The sequence below is a fragment of the Arachis duranensis genome, chromosome 10 (genome assembly GCF_000817695.3).
Source record: "Arachis duranensis cultivar V14167 chromosome 10, aradu.V14167.gnm2.J7QH, whole genome shotgun sequence".
Classification (NCBI taxonomy): Eukaryota; Viridiplantae; Streptophyta; class Magnoliopsida; order Fabales; family Fabaceae; genus Arachis; species Arachis duranensis.
Window position 1 is genome coordinate 89,347,906 of NC_029781.3, and position 23,640 is coordinate 89,371,545.

General features: G+C 30.7%; 1 pseudogene; it reads left to right on the forward strand.

The window, feature by feature from the left end:
* The first annotated feature begins 222 nt into the window (after positions 1–222).
* On the forward strand, positions 223–23,403 carry LOC107470796 (carotenoid 9,10(9',10')-cleavage dioxygenase 1-like; annotated as a pseudogene).
* The last annotated feature ends 237 nt before the right edge of the window (positions 23,404–23,640 follow it).

Consider the following 23,640-nt stretch of genomic DNA (forward strand, 5'->3'; position numbering starts at 1 on the left):
ATATAATATAAGATCTAATAGCTCAGCTTTATTTATTATATTGGTAATGTTAGAAAAATAATAAAAAATTAATTTAAAATAATCTTATTTAATATTTATTAATTCTAATAATAAAAATAAATTTAAATTATTTTTTATTAATTCTTTTGGTTCTCAAACATTTTGGTTACCATAAATAGGGTTGGGCAGTATAGGAGGAAAATTGCATCTAGTAGACAAAGTAGAAACACAAAAATGAGAACTTGTTCACACATGGTTTTTGCACCAAAGTGCTCCAGTCGTCCCAAACGACCTTTCATCTTCTCACGTGGCTTTGATCACTCCACTGCTGGATTCTCCACCATATTCAACGTAAACTCTCTCTCTCTCTCTCTCTAATTTTCTGCCAGTACTGAGTAAATTAGTATTTTCGACACATATTATTTTTATTTGAACGAGTAACATCTTCTCACATGGCTTCTTCTCCTTGTTCATTACTTCACACTCAGCCAATGTTAATATCTTTGCAACAAATTACATTGCAAATCGATGCTTCCAAAGCCATGAAAAGCATCACAACTAAATTCCTTGATGCTGTTGTGGATTCAGTTTTCCAGTTTGTTGATGTACCACGCCTTCCATCTCAGGTTCCTAATATATACACTCATACAATGGTTTTTGATGTACCACGGTACCACCCACTGTATTGATGTGGTTTGGTAAAATTTTACTTTTAAATTCTGCTAGGGAATCAATGGAGTATTTATACAATGTGTACAATAGGCTATTTATTTAGCTTAATATGAGTTAAAAAATGAACATTCAAGGTAAAATATTACTAATTTCTCAAACACAATACACCCATATCATCCAGAATAACTATCTGAGCACCAGGAATAATAAACATCTGATACCTACTGAATCGAACATCCCTAAACCTCATTATACACATTATACATATACTCCATTGGCTCCCTATACTTTCTCTTTACTTTTTCATCATCAATAGTTAGGTTATCAAAATTGGTTTTTGAATGATAATTTTTTTTAAAATTGTACAGTCAAGTAAGTTCTGATTTTAAGCTATAGTTTAATCTCTACTTGTTAACCCATTATAGATTTATTATGTGAGATGAATTTGAGTCTAAATCTAACTCATATTAAATGAGTAAAGTTTGATATTAGATAAGTTTAATTTATTAGTTTGTAAGCTACCTCAATTATATACAATTATAACATTTATATTTGTTGAATATATGAGAGAGTATTTTTATTTTTGTCATATCTAAATCGTAACATCTTTATTTATTATATTATTAATTGAATGAATAATAACTTTAATTAAATTATTTATTATAGAAAAAATAATATATCTATATATTAATATTTTGATATAAAATTTTATAATAATTTTTTTATATATATATGATTAAGACATAAACTATATAATTAATAGATAGACAATATATAATTGATAAGTAATTTTTTGTAGTAAGTTATAATTTATTTATATTGAATTATAGATTATATCATGTTATTTTAGTTAATTAGTAAATTTTTTGTGACTCGAATTTAAAATCTATAAATATGTTTATTGTTAATGAATCAAGCATGAGATGAGTTCAATATTCGTGACTAAAACTTGAGCTTGGTATAACTATACATTTAGCTCACTTTAATTTAATTTTAATTGTAACTTCTATATTCAGTAAATTATTTTTTAATAAATACAAAAAAATATGATTATATTTAAAAAATTAACTTTTAAAATTTAAAATAACCACAATAAACATAAGTAGAGAGATTTTTTTATCTTGAATGGAATTTGGCAGCAATAATTAAGTAAGTAACCATAAATTTAAATATTTGTTAATATATGATGTCATATTATACTTTTTAATATTAATAAGTATAAATTAACTTTAAAGAAATATTTTTTTAATTTATATGTTTTCAAAAATATTTCTAAAACTTTTCAAAACTACAAATATATGTAAATAATTTTTTTATTTACAAAATACAAAATAAAGTACTTGCGGTTATGTTTTTTAAAAAATACAAACATCTATTAAAATACTTTTCTAAAAGCCTAATGCATATACAATCTACTTATTTCCACTCGCTGACTAATGGTTTCATAAGATACTTTGGAGAGGGACAAAATATAAAATGAATAGAACACATTATTTCTATATGTGTATTTATAAGAATATAGTAAATTAATAATTAATAGTAATTTACTTGCAGAGTAACTTTGCTCCGGTAGAGGAGATAGGAGAGCCCATACTTATCACTGATATTGAAGGTGAAATACCAAAGGGATTTCCAGAAGGTGTCTACATAAGAAATGGTATATATAATAGTATAATTAACACCCTGTGTCCTTTAATAATTTAAGCTTTTATGATATAATTTTCTTATTATATATTAAATATAAATCCGAAGAGAAATTGAAATGGAAAATAAATGTTCGTGTGAAAAAAAAGAAAATAATTGTTCATACTTTGAGTATTTATCCATTTTGTTAGGTACTAAACATATGACGACACAGCAAAATATAAAAATGAAAAAATTAAAAATTTGTATAAAATATGAAAACAATTGAATAATTTTTTTTAGAACTACAATTTTTTTCTATCACAATGAGACTACAATAACACTTTTTTTGATAAAAGAAGAACATACTTCTCTCTACATATATAAGAGAAAATTACTCGAAAAAATATTATGTTATTCTATCTGGATGATTTAATTGAAATGAATTAAAGAAAAACTCAATTTATAAGTGAGTATCTTCAATATAGACCATCCGTCAATTAGAAGTATATAATTCTTCTATTTTTCAACCATTAAAATTCTAAGGTTATAAACTAGGATTGCTTATTATCTTTCATTTTATTTAATTATTATTTTTTATTTATTTTCTAAAATTAGCTTTACTAATTTTCACAATCTCACACTTAAAGTTAATTTTGATAAATTTTCAAAATTCATGTTGCTCATGTATTCGATAGGCCATATGAGGATCTACACCATTCAAATTTTTCAGTATTGATTGGTTTTGTCATGGCATCTGCTAGGTTATCTTTAGCGTGAATCTTCTATTGTTTGTGCCCGAGTTCCTCCATCAACCTTTGAATCCAAATAGCTTCCTTACATGCTTGTGTAGCTATCATATACTTAGTTTTTGTAGTAGATAAAGTTACAATAGTTTGTAATTTAGATGGCCAGCTTACAGCTCCTCCTACAAGTGTAAACACAAAGTCTGTAGTAGATTTTCTTTTATCAAGATCACCTCGAAAGTCTGAATCGACATATCCATTGACAAAGAATTCTGATCCTCTAAAATATAATGTAACATCCGAGGTCTCTTTGATGTATCTTAGGATCCTCTTAACAACATTCCAATACTCTTTATCCGGATCTGCCATAAATCAACTTACCACCGCAACTGCTTGAGCAATATCTGGCCTTGTACAAATCATAGCATACATAAGGCTTCCCACCGCTGATGTATACGGTACTCGAAACATTTCCATCCTCTCTACTTCACTATTAGGGCACATACTTGAGGATAAATTTGAAATTCATAGAAAGTATGGCACATTCTTGCATATTGAAGCGTTGCAAGATCTTCTTCAACCTTTTGCGATAGCCAAATCTTCCTATCCCTTTTGTCTCAGTGGATTTACATCCCTAAAATCATGTTTGCTGGTCTCAAGTCTTTCATATCAAACTTCCTAGCCAACTGTGCCTTCAATTCTTGGATTCGATCTTTGTTGGGACCTACCACCAACATGTCATCTACATACAACAGCAGAATGATGAAATCATTATCACCAGACCTCTTGTAATAGGTACAATGATCTAAACTAAGTCTGTTGTATCCAAGGCTAATAATGAAAGAATCAAATCTCTTGTACCAACACCTTGGCGCCTGCTTTAGACCGTACGAAGATTTAGTTAACCTGCAAACCATTTTTTTCTTTGTTCTTCATCAAAACCTTTTGGTTGGAGCATATATATCTCTTCTTCAAGTTCTCCATGAAGAAAAATAGCCTTTACATCTAATTACTCTAGATGCAAATCAAATACAGTACACATATCCAAAACTATTCTAATAGTAGTTAGTTTCACCACTGGAGAAAATATTTCATTGAAGTCAACACCTTCTTTATCCAAAACTATTCTAATAGTAATTAGTTTCACCACTGGAGAAAATATTTCATTGAAGTCAACACCTTCTTTTTGAGCATATCCCTTGACAACTAATCTTGCACAATATCATTCCACCTGATCATTACTATCTTGTTTGATCTTGTAAACCCATTTGTTACTAATGACTTTTCGACCTGCTAAAAGTTCAACAAGTTTCCAAGTATGGTTCCTATGTAATGCCTCAATTTCTTCTTACATTGCTGTCATCCACATAGAAGCGTCTGGATTGCGCATAGTCTCCATAAAAGTTGTTGGCTCTCTATCTTCTGTCAAAAGACAATATGTATCATGGTTTGTCAAAAAATAATTAAGTGCCATGATGGTATTCTTCTTTGTCGAGTGGATCGACGAACTTCTATGTCATTGGCCTCTGCTTCTTGTTCTTCGTGCTGTAGTTCTGCTTCAGAAAGATCACCTTCTCTGCATTTTTCATTTATTTGAATAGTGGTTATTTCTTCAATAGTGCTGTCATTTTCTTGTTCTCTTTGCAATTAATCTTTTGCAAATATCACATCTTTACTGACAACTATCTTGCGAGCAGTGGGATCCCACAGGCGATACCCCTTAACTCCGTCCACATAACCCAAGAATATACATTTTTTAAGCTTTGGGTCCAGCTTTATTCTTTCTTGAAAATTGTACATCACGTACACAGGACAACCAAATATATGTAAAGAAGAATAATTAGGTGGCTTAACTTGCCACATCTCTATTGGTGTCTTCAACCCAATTGCAGTTGATGGTGACCGATTTATCACATAACAGGCGGTTTTAACAGTTTCTGCCGCTAAACCTGTAGTTTGCAACATAGCTCGTGCTCTTTCTAGGAGAGTCCTATTCATTCGCTCTACTACACCATTTTGCTGAGGCGTATATGCAACTGTGAATTGTCATTGAATACCTGCTTGCTTGCAAAATGTTAGAAAATCACCATTGACATATTCTCCTCCATTATCTGTCCTTAAACACTTGATCTTCTTTTTGGATTCAAGTTCTAACTTTGCTTTGAACTCTTTAAACATCGCAAACACGTCTGATTTCTTCTTGATCGGGTACACCCATAACTTTCTAGAGTAATCATCAATAAATGATACAAAATATTTTGCTCCTCCTAGGGACATCTCCGGTAATTCCCACACATCAGAATGAGTTAACTCCAATATGTGTTTGCTCCGAGTAGTTGATCTACCAAACTTCAATCTATGTTGCTTACTTGTAACACAGTGCTTACAAAATTGTAAGTTTATCGATTTGAGCTTGGGAATGAGATTACATTTTACAAGAATCTTCAAGCTTCATTTTGACATGTGGCCCAGTTTGCAATGCAATATCATCGTCATTTCTTCTTGGCTTGCTAAAGCAACTGATGCCTCTGCCTCTTACAAAGTATCTCCCATAAGCATTTATAGATTTCCTGCAATCTTTTTTGCTTTTATCACCACAAGAGCTCATTTAACAACTTTCAAGATCTCACCTTCAATATGGGTCTTGCAACCAAGTTCATCCAATTGCCCAATCGACAACAAATTCTTCTTCAACCCTTTCACGTGTCTTACCCCTGGAAGTGAACGAATAGAACCATCAAACATTTTTATTTTGACAGTACCCATCCTAACAATTTTTAAGGCATGATCGTTTCCCATAAACACTGATCCTTTCAAGACAGGTTCATATGTACAAAACCAATCAAGATTAGGAGTCATGTGCCAGGTTGCTCCTGAATCAACAATCCAAATATCAGTGAGCTGTTTGCTGCCTTTAGAACCAATTGTTGCTTCGCCATACAGGATTTCTCCATCATCAGAGGTGCTCGCAACACATCCTTGAGAACTTGATCCTTTTGGAACCTTCTTTATACTCTTCTTATTCAAACAATCTTTCTTGAAGTGTCATATCTTACAACAATTATAGCATTTGACCTGCTTCTTACTTTGTGATTTTGGTCTACTTTGACTCCCACTGGAACTATACTCCATTGATCTCCCTCTTGTCATCAACAAAGCCTCTACTTGTTTTGAGTTTTCTAATCTATCTTCCTTATTCTTGTGTCTAGATTCTTCTTCAAGAACCACAACAGCCATGTCATCAAAAGAAAGATAATTAGTCAAAACATTATTAGTTAAGTTAATGATAAGCTGATCATATGAATCTGGTAGACTTTGAAGTAAGAGCTTTGCACATTCATTTTCTGCTATGGTATATTCCAATTATGAGAGTTGGAAAAATAGCGTATTTAGATTGTTGATGTGATCTGTTGCCAATGTGGACTCACTCATTCAAAGAGTATAAAGTCTTCTCTTCAAGAATATCTTGTTGCTTGTGAAGTGACTTGACTTCATATAATTTGGTGAGAGCATCCCAAATTTCTTTTGCTGTTTTTTTCTGCTATACTTGATAAAGCTGAGTCAGCTAGTGCCAAGTGTAAGTTTGCAACAATATTGTTGTCCATCTCCTTCCATTTTTCATCTGTAATTCCAGTGGGTCTACCTTCAATTGCTACTACGCAATTGTATTTTCTCATAATGACTTTTATTTTCAATTTCCATACGGAAAAATTACTCCCACTGAATTTTAGAATTTCGTACTTTGCTGTCATTTTTTTAGACGGCAACTTACAGCAGAAAAATAAATATATTAATCAGTAACCTTTGGCTCTGATACCACTGTTAGGTACCAGACAAATGACACAACAAAATATAAAGATTAAAAAAATAAAAATTTGTATAAAATATAGAAATAATTGAATAACTTTTTTTGAGAATTACAACTTCTCTCTATCACAAAGAGACTACAATAACACTCTCTCTTAACAAAAGGAGAACACACTTTTCTCTACATATATAGGATAAAACTACTCAAAAAAATATTATGTTATTCTATCTGGATGACTTGATTGAAAAGAATTAGAGAAAAACTCAATTTATTTGTGAGTCTCTTCAATATGAACTATCCGTCAATTAGAGGTATATAATTCTTCTCTTTTTCAACCATTAAAATTCTAAGTTTATAAATTAGGATTGTTTATTACCTTTCATTTTATTTAATTATTATTTATTTATTTATTTTCTAAAATTGACTTTACTAATTTTCACACATTTTAGTCTTAAAAAAATTTCGGATCAGACACTTTAGTCCCCAACTAAAATTAATTATTCGATTGGTCCCTAACAATTAACTTCGTCATTCACTTAGGTCCTTTACTCCATCAACTCTAATGGAGGACAAAATAGTCCCTGACAACTCTAACATAGGGCAAAATGATCCCGACTCCTTCTGCTCAGAAACGACACTGTTCTCTCCTAATTTCCATCATATGTCGCATAACTTTAACAGCCTAACACTGCAACTTTAAGCTACACCAATGCATATTCTGCAACTTCAATGTTCACAAAAAGAAAAATTCTCAACTTGTTTTCAACCAATTCATACTCAGAAAACTAATGACTATGTCTCTTAAGTACTTGTCGTCTTCGATGGATCACATGAATCTAGACAGCAAGTCCGATTTGTTAAAACCCATCATCGTTGCTGCCATCTCCTTCCTGTTCTACCCTATCATCTCCACGGCCACATTATCCACTACTCTGATTGCTTTCTTCAGCTTCTTCTCCGAACCAATATTCAGTAATCGCTTCAATTTTCATATGAACGGTGACGGTGACATTGCTCGTTGTATTGATAGCTTGGATGTGAGGTCGAAACTGTCTGCCAATTTGGACTTCAGGAGAAAAAGAATGAAGTACTTGAGGTCCATTCTAAATAATAATTTGCATTGATATCGAAGGAGAATCTTCTCATGATGTCTCAATATCCAACAATTTATATTGCTTGTCGGAGAGAGTGGAGAAAAGCGTGTCATTGGGGTAGTTGTGGAATATGATCTTGAGAATATGGTGGATGTTGTCGGGGTTGGTGCTGATACTATTATCAAAGATGTGGAGGTGGATGCTTCTGGTGAGTGAAGTGCAGAAAAAGTGGGTATACTAGTCACAGAGATTTAAAAAGTGTGTGGTCCATAACATATTGAGGTAGGTACAGCACGTGTGGCAGTTATAGACCATAGCTTGATCTTGGAGTTGAAAAGGAAGAAGGAGAAGAAGACTATGAGGGTGAAAAATAAGAGTATGAATGTTAGTGTTAAGCAAGATATGATGGAAATTGGGGGAGAACAGTGTCGTTTCTAAATAGAGGGGTCAAAGCCCATTTTGTCCCCTGTTAGAGTTGTTAGGGACCATTTTGTTCTCTGTTAGAGTTGACAGAGAAAAGGACTTAAATGATTGACAGATCGAAGTTAATTGTTAAGGACCAATCGAATAATCAATTTTAATTAGAGACTAAAATGTCTGTTCCAAAATTTTTTGGAGACCAAAATAGATAAATACTCATACTTTGATTACCAGCAACTTGCATTGTTTTTCTTTTAAATTGTTAATTTAGCGGCAGAATAATATATGTAGATTCCTGTGTAAAAATTAAACCAACTTCAATTATGAAATAATTTAGAGCTTAACTGAAAAAGGATAAATCTGAAAAAAATGAAAAATAATTAGTAAAATCAGCCAGATTTAATTAATTTTAATTTGGAAGTGCAATTTTTATATTTTATTTGACTTTGCAAGTTTACTTTATTTATATGTATGAAAAATGTCAAGTGACAAACTTTTTTTATTTTTGTCTTGAATATAAATTAAATTAATTAAATTTTTTTATTAAAAAGAATAATTTACTTAAATAAATTAATTGGGATTTATATTTACATAAATATAACAATCTGTAACTCATTACATGCTTGTCCTATTTCATTTCTATATAAATCGTGGCTGTTAACTACGATTTATCATTTGACCATAAACTACGGACCCTTACTGCAGTTTATGAAAAGAAGCATTTGTACATAAATTGCGGGACTCTGATTGCAGTTTATGAAGGCTATAGACTCTATATATACGAATCGAAAGTAATTGTCAAGGAGAGAGTCATTTTCACAATGTCTAGTGAGGAGGATAGTTTCTTAGCACTAGTGTATTGCATTGAAAACATTCACAAAAGAAAAAGAGAGGGTGTGAAGTTTACTGACAAAGAATTTTTGAATGTATTTATTCGTTCATTGAAAATCTTGTCAGATCTAAAAACTACTATATTACAAAAGCTTGGGGTATTTGGGACCTAAGTGGGTGAAGGAATTATTTTATAAAATACCTATTGTAGTTGTGTCTGCCAGTGTGAAGTATGATATGTTTATGATAAGGTCTGATGAAGATCTACTGGTTCTGTTTCATTGCCGAAGAAGTTTTTCAAAGGTCAGAATACACGAGTTGTATAAGAAGTCAGAGGATGGTGTCAACAGTTCTGGGATATTAGTTCCAAATCCTCAGTCGACTGGCTTGGGAGTGCCTCTAATTCGATGTCGTGGTTGTAGAAGCTTGTTCGATTGTTGCATCTCTATCCGTTGCAGTTGATTTGAACCATGCAGATGAAGATGGCTATGTAGCATTGGAGAACCGTCCGTTCCATCAGCTGGCAGTTGAGATGGCTAGTTCTCTTATCATGATTCCTAATTGTGTAGGTGACAGTGAACCTAATCTAGTTGAAAATACAATGAGAAAGGATGATTTAGATGAAGAGGCTGTCGATATAGTTGGGGACAGTGATGAGAATATTAGGAGCAATCCACGTACATAATAGGCCCATCAAGTTCCAAAACACAACATTAAAATAAGCACATATATAGCACAAAACATTAAAATGATATCTGGATGCCAGCGAAAATACAAATGTGTCAAAACCACTCGGTTTTAGCGTCAGAAACCGTGAGAAAATTCAGGACTGTAATAACTAAAGTGGCCTGGCCAAGTTAATCACATTTCTGTTTGTAACCCGACATATGTATTTATACAACCAGGACAGTGCAGCTGAGACCCAGCTATACTTTCCCAACTCGTTAAGCAGCTTTGCCACAAACGGCGGCCATCGAAGGTGAACCCAGCTCCCATTCTTGTCACTGATGAATAGCTGAGTCGATTGTAACATCATGACATAAGTACGAGCATACCTACACACTGTCTCCTCACTTGCATCGGCAGAGAGCACCCGAAACCTCTCATGGAACTATGTGAAGTAGATCGTCATCTGCTTGACCCTATTCGGCAGCGGTAACTCACCGAATAACTCCTAAAACTAATCCCACGCTGGTCTCCCATCGGAAATGTGCTGCTCAAAGTCAGTGAAACACCCACTAACAGTCTTCCCATCAACAGGCAACCCCAACTAATAAGCCACATCTTGCAGTGTAATGCTGCACTCTCCGAATGGCATGTAGAACATGTACGTCTCAAGATACCACCTCTCAATGAATACGCTCACCAGAGACTCATCCACCCAGAACCAATGACTGTCCAGTCTCGTCAAGTGATACAAATTCGCAGTTTTCAAATAAGGTATGATGCTGTCATGTAGAAACATATTCTATTGTCTCCTAATGCCATAATTACACTTAATCGGCTGCATCACGCAAAAATAATTTGGTACTAATCAAGTTTTAACAAAAAAAATTAATACTTTAATTATTTTTAAATTAAATAATTAACAGATAAAAGACGAATACATGCATGCACAAAAAATTAAATTAGTACCTATCAAATTTTAACAGAAAAAAGACTAACACCTGGATTATTTATAAATTAAATAATTCATAGCTAAAAGAGTCTGGCATGAATTACAAAAAAAATTAAATCCATACTAATCAAATTTTAATAGATAAATCACTAAGACCTAAACTATTTATAAATTAAATACTTTACAGATAAAAGTCTAATATATTAATTAACTAAAAAATTAATTTGGTACTAATTAAATTTTAACAGATAAATCACTAACACATAAAGTATTTATAAAATAAATAATTCAAAGATAAAATACTAACATATAAATTAACAAAAAAATTAAACTGATACTAAACAAATTTTAATAGATAAATCACTAAAACCTAAAGTATTTATAAATTACATAGTTTATAGATAAAAGTCTAACACATCAATCAACTAAAAAATTAATTTGGTACTAATCAAATTTTAACAGATAAATTAATAACACATAAATTATTTATAAAATAAATAATTTAAAAATAAAAGACTAACACATAAATTAAAAAAATTAAACCGGTATTAATCAAATTTTAACAGATAAATCACTAACATCTTCAAATTCTTTATAAAAATACCAAAATCACAGTTTAAAGTGACATAACATATGAACGAAACAGCAAACAACTAACATATAGAAAGAACAACTTATAAACAATTAATCTCTTTTTTGTTGATATTTCTAGTCACATGAGCAACACCGTTTAATTAGTACAAACAATTTTATTCTTTCATGACCCCAACCTGCCAAAGTATCAATGTCAAGTGATTCTCTCCCAAATTGTTTTAAATCCAAAAACTCAAATCTTAAAGAATGCAATCCGTCACTGCTTTATCACATTTTATGAACAAATGCTGGTCTTCAAAAATTGCAGTAGGAGTCACGCAATTTATGCCTAAATGCTGCTCCTCATAAACTGCAGTAGAGGTTACGTGGTTTATGGCCAAATAATAAACCGTAGGTAGTAGATTTACATAAAATTAAAATAGAATACGCATGCATGTAATGAGATTGAAATTGTTGCATTTGCATAAATATGCATTCGAGTTGTGTTATTTAGATAAATTGTCCTATTAAAAACATTGGTTCTTAAAATTTTGTTCGGCAAACTATAATAAAAAATAAATCATAAAAAATATTTTAATAAGTTGTAATAATTTTATACTTAGAGAGCTAAATTATTCTTAGTTTTTCTTGGTAAAAATCATTTTAAACCGGAACTACTAATGTTTGTATAAAAATTTAAAATCATCTCTAACTTTTCTTTTTTAAATTTAGTTTTCTCCTTAACATTTTAAAAGCTACATACAGCGTCCTTCCATCTAAATAATAATAAACAGAAAATATAAAAATTCCAAATATTGTTTTATATTACAAAGTGCCCCTCGTAATATATCTATGTTTATGATATATATGCCAAAAAATTTCTTTATTTCTCTAGTGTTCATGCATGTATGTAATTTAGGATCAAACCCACTGTTTGGAGGGTTGAAATCAACAAAGTCAATTTTGGGGAGTTCAGATAGTGCTTGGGTGGAAGGAGAAGGAATGCTTCATGCTTTGTATTTCAAAAAGCAAATTGATGAAAATGATGGGAATTACACTCTTGTGTACAACAACAAACATGTTGAAACTTCATCATATAGGCTTGAGAAACAAAGTACAAGCCTTTGTTTCTTCCTGCTGTCAAAGGAGATTCACTTGCTGTTCTATCTTCTCTCATGCTAAACAAGGTCAACATTTTATTCATTTATACATTTTAGTTTTATTAGAAAATTAATGGTTTCTTTTTAATTGACAATCAATCAACAAAATAACAAAACTTCAAAATAAATAAATAAATAAATAAACACCCAAATTTGTCTCCAAAAAGTTTTAATTCAAACATTTTGATTCTCAACAAATTTTTAATACTTTAGAGATTCTCAAGACGAATTAATCTCTTTGTAAGAAAGATTAATTTATCTTATAAAAATTTAAAAATTTAATTATCTATAATAAAATTTGTTAAGACTTATTTATTTAATAAGTATACTAAAAAAGTAAAAATTTTATTAAAAATAATTAGAAAATCAATTTGTCAAATAGGTATAATTTCAGGAATTTTTATAATAAAAAAATTATTAATGACCAAAATATCTTAGTTGATATTAGTTATGAACTAATTTAAGTATATACTTTGAAGAAAATATTTTTTTGGGTAAAGTATTATTTTAGTTTTTAACGTTTGGGTTATATTCTAATTAGGTCTGTAACGTTTTAAACGTTTTATTTTTGTCTTAAAAAATTTTAAACAGGTTTAATGTAGTTCTACCATTAAATTTAACTCGTTAATGGAATGAATGATGTGGACGTTAATATATAACGTTATTAATTAAGTCATATCTTCTTTTATATGGTAGAAATTATAACCAAATATTTTTATAATACTTCTCCTCAATTTTTTTTTTTACAAAATTTTAAATCCTAACAATTAATTATCAACGCGCTTCAAAATTAAAGGAAAAATTTTTATATTAGTGATCGTTAGCATATTAATTTTATTTACATACTGAAATCGAATATTATTGTCTTTTTAATATGTGAATTATTTGTGTTAAATTTAATCGTAAGACAACATTAAACATATTTAAAACTTTTTTAAAATTAAAATAAAATATTTAAAAATTTTTAAGACTAAACTAAGACATTTAAAATATAAGAGACCAAATTAAAATTCAATCCAAATATTTAAGATGAAAATAATACTTTATCCTATTTTCTTTTGTCACCTTAAGAACTACGTGTGACAAATCTATTTTAAGCCAAATGACATCTGAAGTCCCATCCGACACGAGTCATCAACAGTTTGGTGTGTTGTGTGTATTAATTCACATGCAGTTGAGATATGGAGAAAACTATAAATATTATAGCAACACCAATGTGATTGAGCATTCAGGAAAGTTCTATTCAGTTTCTGACAGTCACCTTCCATTTGAGATTGACATTTTCACATTAAATACTTTGAATCAATGGGATTTCAATGGAGTATCGAATCGTCCTTTTGGCAGCCACCCTAAGGTATATATTATATATTATGTACATTATTGAATAGTTAATAATTAAAAAGAAATACGATATAAATTATTGAAATTTACACGAATAAAAAATTAAAATATAACGTTACGTGATTTTTGAATGATTATATATTCTGTTAATTATTTTTAGAATAAAAATAAATAAATTTTTAACTTTTTAATTTAAATACAAATTCATCTCTTAAAATTGAAAATAAAATTATTTTTCACTTTACAAAATATGTGACATTAAGATTTTTCTATGTATAGCAATTGCCTAATCAAAACGTAACAGAGTGATGCTTATGTAGTCCATTGTAAAAAGGTTTGAGGACGGATAAGTCTCTAAACTTTAAAATGACACCGTAATAGACATATGGACGACATATCAGCTCACTCCGTTACGTCTTGATTAGACAATTGTATGAAAAAATCTAATTGTGACGCATTTTATAAGGTGAAGGATAATTTTATATTTTTCAATCTTAAGAGATGAATTTATCTTCGAATTAAAAGGTTAAAAACTTATTTATCCTTTTCTCTTATTTTTAATATTAAATATTAATTAATTTGCATATTTTTCTTTCATTAGTTATAAATGTTTATTACTCTAAAAGTTTTAGACACCGGAGAACTGGTTATCTTTGGAGTAGAGACAACCAAACCTTTTCTTGAAATTTGAATAGTTTCTGGTATGCTTTATTTTACATGCATTATTTACACTTACATTTTCATAGAGATGAGTTTTCCTTTTCTTTAATTTTATTTATTCTGTTATTATTGTCTTCTATATAGGTTCTCTCTTACTGTAACATAGATGATACTTAACAGAATTCTCAATTAGAAAAAAACCACTAAATTATTTAATCATGATACAAATAATGATACTATTATTGTATCATTTATCCATCATTTTTTTCAAATTATTTATCATCAATTAGTTGATTGAAGGGGTTTCTGCTGATTGTTCATTATTTTCAGCTGATGGAAAAGAATTGGTTCATAAAGTGGATATAAAACTAGACAGATGCTGTCTTTGCCATGAGATAGGTATCACACAAAGGTAATAATATTATTCGTTATAAATGTAATCGGCCGAAGACGACGACAACGACGATGACAATAATAATAATTGAAACTGCTACCAGTGACTTCAGAGAGTGTTTATCTGATTGTATTACCTAGCATTGTGTTGAATGGTGATTTACGTCCATGTATGTATACAAGTTGTCGTGACTTGTTCTCTAAGCTAGACTTCACTAACTGTTTCTAACCACTTCTTAACTACTTCTAGCCGATTCTAACCACTCTAGCTAGTTAACAATTTCTAACTGCCTTATCGTATGTACATGCACTTATCACTTATCCTCTTATCATAATCTCTCTTTTTTTGTGTATATATATGTAGATACATTGTGATATTGGATTATCCACTCATAATTGACCCAAACAGACTTCTTAGAAGAGGGCAGTGAGTATATTACACATGCACCTCTTTCTAATAAATAATTTTGCGCTTTAAATTTTTGAATTCTTCATATATATGTCGTAGATTGATAGAATATTAGAAGGAAAAATACGCGAGGATTGGGATTATGCCCATATATGGTGATGCAGATTCAATCAAATGGTTTGAGGTCACACCTCATAGCACATTTCATTTTATTAACTCTTTTGAGGAAGGTCACGAGGTAACTTTAATTATATATTTGCATAGCAGTCATATTTGAAAGAAAACTATTTTATATAATTATTTAAATTAATCTTAAAATTATTAAAATTGAATACTTTAGTCTCTCAGATTTTTTTTAAATAAGAAACTTAACACAATAAGGTGGAGCATTTAAAAAGTCCAGAGTTACAATACAAATACTAAACAAAAAACTGAAGTTATCTCCGTCATTGCCATCAATAACTAAACTGAACAAAGCTAACCCACTCTTTGTAGCTCCTAATCGACTTGGTAATAATTTCCGCAACACATGTTTCTTGATTCTTGAAAATCATGGCATTCCTTTCCAACCACGTCTTCCAAATAATATCAAAAAAACCAATCAGCCACCTGTTACGTTCGACTTTTCTTACAGGAGCTCCTGTCCAACTCTCAAAGTGTTGATTAATGGTTCCTGGAATAGACCAAAATTTATTATAGGCATATATCCAAGCACACCACACCTGCCACGTGAACTCACAACCAATGAATAAGCGGAAATCATTCTCAGTTTCTTTTTTACATAAAACACAAATCATATCCCTGTGATTAATAATGCCCAATCTAATCAATCTTTTCTTAGTATTGACCCTACCAACTAACACAAACAAGGTGAATAGTTCAACTCTTGGTGGTACTAGTCCTCTCCATATAGATCTAGTGAAACTATAACTCGTAATGTCCTCCGGGAGAGTCTCAGTCTGTAAAACCTGCACAAATGAGTTAGTAGAGTAAACTCCTGATCTATCAAATTTCCATACTATTATGTCCTCCCTCTCACTTGTTAACCTGACAGATTGTAGAACTCCATGAAGTTGGTTAACTAATTCTAACTCCCATTAGAATAGTATCCTTCTCCAATGAAAGTTTCATATCTACTCCAACCCATCCCAGAACCCACAGTCCCCTATAACAGACCTGACTTGATTTGAAACCGAGAAAAGTCTTGGAAATACATCCTGCAACACACCACATGGTAGCCACTTATTTTTCCAGAAACGAATTCTTCTACCATCTCCTAACTCTAATGATAACCCTCTGACCATCTTATCTCTCGCTTGCTGTTCTCTTATCTGCAATTGACAAATGTCCCTCCACGGACCCTTTGTATTAAGAATCGGCTAACAAGAAAGAAGGACATTTGGCTTCAAGTCATTGCAGGAGCACACAATTTTCTTCCATAATGAACAATCCTCCTTTGAAAATCGCCACCACCACTTGAACAACAATGCTGTATTCCGGAGCACTGCATCGCCCACGCCCAAACCCCCAAAGCATTTTGGAGCTTGCACAATATCCCACCTTACCAAAGGTACCCCATCCCTTCCGTCCTCATTACTCCACAAAAACCTCCTTTGCAAAGATATCAACTTATCTGCTACTGCTCTGGGTATCTTATATAAGCTAAGATAGTAAACCGGCAGACTATTAAGCACAGATTTGATGAGTACCAGGTTACCAACTTTATTAATCATTTTGGCTTTCCACAGATTAAGTTTATCTTCTACTTTGTCTATAATAGGTTTCCATGTCTTGACCAATTTCAGATTCGCTCCCAAAGAAATACCAAGATATTTGACTGAAAACGTTGCTTCCTTACACCCCAACAAGATACACATCCTTTGTGACCACTCTCGCTCGCAATTAACCGGAATTAAGCTAGATTTATCAAAGTTAATACTCAAGTCAGACATCATCTCAAAACACCGTAGAAGCCGCTTATAATTACAAATAGTCTCCTCCTCCAGAGGGCAAAAAAGTATTGTGTCATCCGCAAATTGCAAGTGAGACAACTCAATATTGTCTTTTCCAACTAACAAAGGAGAGATCCTTCCATGTCTTACTGCCTCTCCTATTATTCTATGAAGGACCTCAACAACAAGAACAAAAAGAAACGGAGAAAGAGGATCTCCTTGTCGTAAGCCCCGTTCCATCTTAAAAGATTTAGAAGGCGAGCCATTTATCAAAAGTGACATAGACGCCGTGCACACACATTCCTTGATCCACCTTCACCATCTTTTCCCAAAACCCATTTTCTGAAGTACAATATCCACAAATTTCCATTTGACTCTATCATAAGCTTTTTGAAAGTCCAGTTTGATTATTGTCTATTTCTTCTTTCTTTACTTCAACCATTGCACAGTTTCACACGCAATCAAAGCCCCATCATGAATTTTTCTCCCCTGCACAAACGCACTCTGAGCCTCCCCTACTAAGTCCGGCATTGCTCTTCTCATTCTCCGCACCAACACCTTCGAAATGACCTTATACACACACCCTACCATGCTAATCGGCCGAAGATCTTTAATCTTCCTTGCTCCCACAAACTTCGGAGCTAGAGCCACCCATGTAATATTAGAATCTCTTGGTAGCGTAGCTGACTGGAAGAAATCCATGACAACTGCAGTAAACTCAGTACCAATTTCCCCCAACACTTATTTATGAAGTTCATATTGTATCCATCACAGCCAGGGGCCTTAGACGACTCGCAATCCCAAACTGATTCCTTTATTTCGTCAGCCGAAGGCATCCTCTCTAAGTCTGTAGCGTCCTCTTCCTGTATCTTGTTAACTAGGCCATCCCAAATACCTACCAAAGGTGACGCTTCCTGATGATACAAGTTCTTGTAAAAATTTCTTATTGCACTCTTAATCCTGGCTTGATTCCTCACCAATCTACCACTTATCATCAACGCATCAATCCGATTATTTCTTCTTCTTGCTGAGGCTAAATTATGAAAATATCTAGTGTTCTTATCCATATACTTAGCATGTCGGGACCTTGACATCTGCTTCCAATGAATTTCCTTCCTGACATACCAACGCTTACAGAAGCTAACTAGAGCTCTCCTTCTTGCCTCCATAGTCCCATCATAAACTCCATCACTAGCCAAATCATCCAACTTCTTGATTTCATCTTCCAACTGTTGTACCTCCAAATCAATATCACCAAACTTATCCTTATGCCATCTACTCAAAGATATCGTCAAAGCCTTCAACTTTTCAGTAAATTGAACCTCCCCTATACCCCTCCATTCCTCCTTCACCATTATGAGAAACCCATCATGTGTGAACCAAGAATCCAGACTTCGAAATGGCCTCGGTCCTCCTCTTAATCTACTATCTTCCACTATCAAAGGACAATGATCAGATAAACCTCTTGACCCACCTTTAAGTCGTATCTCAGAAAACTGTTCAAGCCATTCCAGGCTAACAAAGACTTTATCAAAGCGACTGCAAGATTGGCCTCTGAAACATGTAAATTTGCGATCATTCAGTTCTAAATCCACTAACTCCATATTCCGGATCCAGTCTCTAAATCTTCCGCTAATGCTATTAAAGCATTAGCACCTTTTCTTTCTTCTACTCTCACAATCTCATTAAAATCACCCATATAACAAATGGGGACCTGGCATACTCCAGCAATAAAACTCAACTCCTCCCACACAGTTAGCTTCTCTTCCCTGACATGCGCACCATACACCAAACAAAACTCACAATGAAAATTATTGCTCATCAACACCCCTTCCACACACAACAACCTCTCTCCTTTATAATAGTTACTCAACTTAAAAAATCATTTTGTCCCACATTAACAATAGACCTCCAGAAGCCCCTTCGAAACTCACATATTCCCAATCCACCGCATCATTTCTCCAAATTTGTACAACGTCAAACTTAGTAACTTCATTCTTCTTTGTCTCTATCAAGCCTAGTATATTCACATTATTTTTTCTCTTAAAATTTTTAATCATACCCACTTTTCCAACACCCCCAATACCCCTCACATTCCAAAAACTATAAATCATTTAAGCACACTATTACACACCTTATTCCAATTTTTAGTCTCTCAGATTTTAAAATACATAAAACAGTTATCAACATTTAGTTTTATTAGATAATACCGTCCCCTCCTTAATCACTTATAATGATGACTAACGTGGAACATTAATTAACACAAGTGTGCTAAGTGTCCACGTGTGCAAGTTGGCAAATAAGTTTTTTAGTATGAAATATAAAACAATCGTTAAAAATTTTGAAAAATCTTAAAATAGTTTTTGAAAAATTTTAAAAATTTTAAAACGGCCCTTCAAATATTTTAATCTTTTCAAAAGTTAATGTTTTATAATATTTTTATTAATCAAAATAATAAAATATTATTCAAAGTATATATAATAAATAAATAATAAAAAAATAACAAAATATAAACTAAAAAATAATTTTATTCATTAATACTTAAATGTCAAAAAAAATAATATTATTTAATTATTAACCTATGATACTTATATTGAAGTGATACAAAAATTATAATAATAATAGCTAAATCTAAGAGGTTTGCATTACAAAGATCACTATTTACTAAATAAATTTAAAAAATATTTATAAATAAAAAAGTATTTTTTTTTGACATAATTATTAATTGTAGTAGCATAAAAACAACTTTAACTACAAATCTATTTTATACAATATTATAATTATTGAATTCCAAAACTTTCAAAAAATATATCAACAAAATATTTGAATTTGTCAAAACATATTTTCTTCAAGTATTACAAAGTATTAGGAGTTTCAAATAGCATTGAAATTTTATAAATCATTCACATTGATTCTATAATTGACCAAAATTTACAAATTTAACTTCATAAATGACTTAGTTTGCATTGCATGCATGTTTTAAAGTGTTACTTTTATAAGTATTTGCACAAAATATTCCCAATTATTTATGTGAAAAAATTTATAAATGAAAAATTTTCACTGGTTCATTCTTTTTTCATCATTAAAGAATGTTCATAAAATATGGTACTTACAAATTAAATTAATATTTTATATGATCAAAAATAAATATGAGTTCATTTAATTATTTAATATTTTTTGAAAAATTTCAAAATTAGTTTATAATTTAAGATTTGAAAATGTAAATTATTTTATATATGAATAATCAAATTTGAGATAAATAGATAAAAAATTTTAGAAATTAAAATTTTTTAATTTAAAAATAATTATATATAAATAATTTGACTATTTTGGATTTTTTTAAATTTTTTTAGGGATTCTTTTGAGATTTTTTATTTTTCGAGAACTGTTTTGTACTTCATTTTTTGGACTGATTTATTTAGATTAGATCATACTCGCAGACACTTAATGGCCACGCACGTGCGAATCAAAATTCCACGACAGCAATCGCCATTAGTAACTAACGAAGAAAGACTGTATTGTCTAACAGAAATAAATGTTAAAAACTATTTTGTATATGTTAAAACTTGAGAGATTAGAATATCCAATTTTATAAACTTTACGAAATAGTTTAAGTAATTACTCGTTATTTTATTTTGTATCTGGAATGGATACATAATTTTAATTTTGTTTAATAAAGTTTAGTATTTTAATTTTAATTTGTTAATTACGTGAGATAAATTTTGTTTTTATCTAATAACAGAAAAATAGGATTTTTTATTTAAATTAAACAATTATATAATTTATTAGTGATACATATAAATCGTATAATTACTTAAATAAACAATGTACTACATCTCGGATATTGTGAATTCAACGCAAGTATGGGCGTATCTCCTGAGATCCTAGACTATGACCCATGGAGAATTTGACGTATCTAGAGTGCATTTAGGATACGTTGTAGGCTGAGAAACGCCTACTAAACACCCGAAATGCGTTCAAAATCTAGTTTTGGTCACAATATTCGAAATACAATCAAAATAAAAATTAGAAATTAGGATCACAGCATTCGAGATAGGTGCGGATACAATTTTAGATAAATTTTGAATTAGACCAAATTCAAAAATAATTTTAAATTGATATTTTTGAATGAAATTAATTAAATTGATAAATAAAAATTAAATAAATACTATTTAAATCGTAACAAATTATACTAATTTTAAAAATATTAAAATTAATAGACAATTAAAATTTGAATCGGTTCCGTGTTAATCCAATTCAACTCCAAATCCATGGCACCTAAAATTAAAATAAAATTAATAACCATTTTTAATAATCACTTCTAATTTCAATCTTCTACTATTTCTAATGTGTACACTTTTAATTCACTTGAAAATGTCAGTCAGATAAAATAAAAGGTTTTAGGATTGAAATAATTCATAAGTAAGTAATAGAAAAAAATTACGGATAAATTAATCTAATTCGATTTAAATAGTAATATGTTTTACTGATTTTTACTGTATAAATTGATCTAAATCATCTATAAGTATTTTTTAATTTTAAAATTAATTTTTTTATAACTATGAGTCTAATTTAAAATTTACTTAAAATTATATTTGTACGTATCTCGAATGCTGTGACACTAATTTTTATTTTGATGGGATCTGAAATGCTGTGACCCAAATTAGTTTTTGAACACATCTCGAGTGCTCAATATCCGTTTTTCGGTCTACAATATATCTAGGGTGCACTTTGGATATGTCAGATTCTCCGAACGTCATATTCAAGATCTCAGTAGTACCCAATGTATGCCCATATCTGCGTTAGCGTTATTTATTTAAGTAATTATTCTGTAGTTTATATATATTAGTAAATTATATAATTATTTAATTTAAATAAAAGATTCTAGAAAAATATGTATCAATTTTAATATATAAAATAAAAATACATATAAATACTAAAATATTTTATCAATATTTGAAACTAGTCATTACATCTGTTATTACCTATTTTTTTATATTTATGTGAGTTATTTTAGACAATTTTTCAATAAAATAATTTACTATCAAAATAATAAAGCTATTTTTTACCCAAAAATAATCAAATTTTTTCTACAAGAATCAAATTTTTTATGAATGTCAAAATAAGTAAAATTTTGGATATTAATTTTGTACTATAGGTGGTGGTGTGGGGTTGCAGAGCATTAGATTCAATAATTCCAGGGCCAGAAGCAGAATTGAATAATGATTCTAAGTTTTTCTCTCGTTGTTATGAATGGCGATTAAACATGGAAATCGGGGAGGTTAATGAGAAATATCTCATTGATGGACCAAATCAGTTCATGGATTTTCCTGTACTCAATGAAAGTTTTATAGGAGTTAAGAATAAATACGCATACACCCAAGTGGTGGATCCCAATGCAAGCTTTGTTGCAGGTATTTATCTATTTATAAATTACTAAAGTTTAGATTTTGTGTTTAATAATGCTGAGTTTGTGTGTTTGAATTGTTAGATATGCCAAAATATGAGGTCTAGCTAAGTTATACTTTGAAGAACAATTATCATTTGAGGTACAATTAATAATTATATATGCATTGAGTATTGTTTAATTTTATGAATTATTACAAAATTGAATAATTTGTAAATAAAATTAGGAAAAGATCATAAGAACGGAATATTATGCATTTGAAAGCAGCAATGTATTCTGCACTCGCCTCGCCTTTGTCCCTAAAGAAAAAGGGGGCATTGAAATGGAAGAAGAAGATGGTTGGATCATTGCTTTTGTTCATAATGAAGACACTAACTTATCACAAGTAGGAACTACTTCTTAACTATGTTCCATGCCATGTATATATGTATATTAATAATAAATTAATAATAATAAGTGCATGCATGAATGCAGGTTCATATAATTGATGGAAAGAAGTTAAGTGGTGAGGCAGTTGCCAAGATTACATTGCCATGCAGAGTTCCTTACGACTTTCATGGAACTTTCATGCCAATCTCTTTTCAGCCCCCAACTCCCTCATCATAGCTCTATTTATGTTATGTATATATGTCATTGCTATTTAGCCATCATATTATACATTTAATATAATAAGGCCAACACAATGCAATGCTTGAATATCATTATATTTCAATCATTATAATGTCAATATCAGAATAGTTGAGGTTCCATCTCGAGCTGTTAAAGAGAGATAAAAGAGTCAAAGTTAGTTAAAATAATAGCTAGTTAGTTAAGAATTCTGTTTTCAGTTAGTATATATACTACTTTGAGTATATATGCTCCAACAGAATTTTCTAGTGTAAATAGTATTGAAAAAAGTTGAAGTTAAAATAAGAACCTGTCTCACAATAAAAG